This window comes from Notothenia coriiceps, unplaced genomic scaffold, assembly GCF_000735185.1.
Source record: "Notothenia coriiceps isolate Sejong01 unplaced genomic scaffold, NC01 NC01_scaffold00006101, whole genome shotgun sequence".
Classification (NCBI taxonomy): Eukaryota; Metazoa; Chordata; class Actinopteri; order Perciformes; family Nototheniidae; genus Notothenia; species Notothenia coriiceps.
The window spans coordinates 72,146-74,179 of NW_011338802.1; the positions used below are offsets into that span (position 1 = coordinate 72,146).

Sequence of the window (2,034 nt, forward strand, 5' to 3'; positions counted from 1 at the left end):
ACGTAACTACACATACACACACACACACACACACACACACACACACACACACACACACACACACACACACACACACACACACACACACACACACACACACACACACACAATTTCACCACTGTCATAATGAGCCAAAATCATGAAATAAGCCCATTCTGTAAGTAGACTGTGACAACGGAAACATTATGGGGACAAAACGTCTACAAGTTCAAATGGAGCAGTGTGTCCTCAACTCAGTGGAACTCTTTTTTTTCAAACCATGACTTCTGTTCAGAACGTGCAAAGCAATGTAAACTACTACTTAAAATCTATTTATTTTAATCCAATAACACACTTATTTAACTTCTTACAACTTGAGGACAACGATGAAAACAGGGCTGCCATCTCTTAGTCCATTAGTCAACTATTTGGTGCTTCGAGTCTTAGTCAGCTAAGATTTATTTAAGTCAATTTTATAAAAGAAATGCTGATTGACCTATTTCCAAGAAACTTATGAGCACATATCTGGTAAGCACAATATTGAACGTGGTGCTTTTCAAGATTCTTTGTTGGTACACTTTGTTTTACAGATCTGTTGTTTACATTAACTGAGAGAAATAAGTGTTAATCTACTAAAAATATCTATAATCGAGAACGGCAGTAGATTATAGAGCCAAAAACGGTCAGAAAATGTACATACACACATGATAGCAGCTGAAAACTACCATAAACTAGTATTACACGTTTGTATCATAAATCAGACCTCCCATTACAGAAATCTCGAACATAATTCGAGTGTCTGAGAAGTGTTTTTAAAGATGTAATGAATGTTTTTTCTTTAAACGTAATTACAAATTGAATATAGTTCCTACCTGCTTTGCTCGATTGCAGTTGTTGCTCAGCTCTCCAAGAAAAGTTTCCTCTCCTACCATCCGAGGTGCTCAAGTCCGAAACGAGTGGCTCTCTGTCCGGCTGGGAGACTTTAGACAGGTCGGTGTTTCTGTTGAAAGGGAAACCCTCCAGACAGATCCCAGCAGACTGCGGCTCACAGAGAGATACAGATGTGTCCCTTCCTGGACACAATATTTATATTATAACTGTCCTTCACTGCTCGATCACCTTCAGAGACATGCAGCACACTCGTCTGTACATTGTTGGCAGTGTATCGCAGCCTCCCGGCGTTTTGTGGAGCTGTCAGTGTCCCAAAAAGTTTCAAATTTGTCTTGTAGAAATATAGAAATAAAGTCAGAAATGAATGGCACGCGCTCCCCGGTGTGTACTGGCTGTGCGCGCGGGGTCTTCAGCAACAGGTGTCAGAAAGAAAGGGAGATCTCTTTACGTCCATCAGAAGTTTCAAAAGATACAAAAACGAATCAAGCACACAGGGAAAATTAGGAGGAGAAGGAGGAGGAGAAAGGGGAGGAAGAGAGCGTGCTCCCAAAGTCCTTCAGCGTCGAGAAACAAGAGCGAAAAAGTTTGAAACGGAGGGAGAGAGCGCGCGCGCGGAGTGAAACAAAAGAAGTAAAACTGTGTCTGCGCGTGACGCCTCTCTGCTCTGATCTGGAATCTGCTCGCCGGCCCCACAGTGGAGAGAGAAATATGTCTAACACGGAAACAGAAGCACCGTTACCGGGAAACAGGGATAAATCGTGCGTGTAAAAAAAGGTTGTCAGAAGTGGGATTTGAACCCACGCCTCCATTCGGAGACCAGAAATCCCGTTTCACAGGAAGGAGTGATACCTTGAGTCTGGCGCCTTAGACCGCTCGGCCATCCTGACAACTGGGGGGAAATTGTCATTCTAGATATTTGTACAACGAGAGAAAGTCATCTTAGTTATTTACCATTTAAAACGTTTCCTTTTTGTAATTTCCTTTCCACAGATTTATTGACAACTCACATTTGTGTGTTTTATGGCGCCTTTAATTTGACCTACAAAGATGTCCAACCTCTTTTTTCCACACGCATTGCTTATCAGCAATAGATTTATTTCAGACGTACAATGGAGGACGGAACATGACACACGTATAGATAAATAAATAAATGCATGCAAAAGA

At 41.7% G+C, this 2,034-nt stretch overlaps 1 non-coding gene across 1 annotated transcript; it reads right to left on the minus strand.

Annotated features, from left to right (window-relative positions):
- Positions 1-1,646: 1,646 nt before the first annotated feature.
- Positions 1,647-1,757, minus strand: trnal-caa (transfer RNA leucine (anticodon CAA)). The gene is made up of 2 exons: positions 1,720-1,757; positions 1,647-1,692 (listed from the first exon to the last, which is right to left on the minus strand). It is a non-coding gene; the product is annotated as a tRNA-Leu (tRNA).
- Positions 1,758-2,034: the final 277 nt, after the last annotated feature.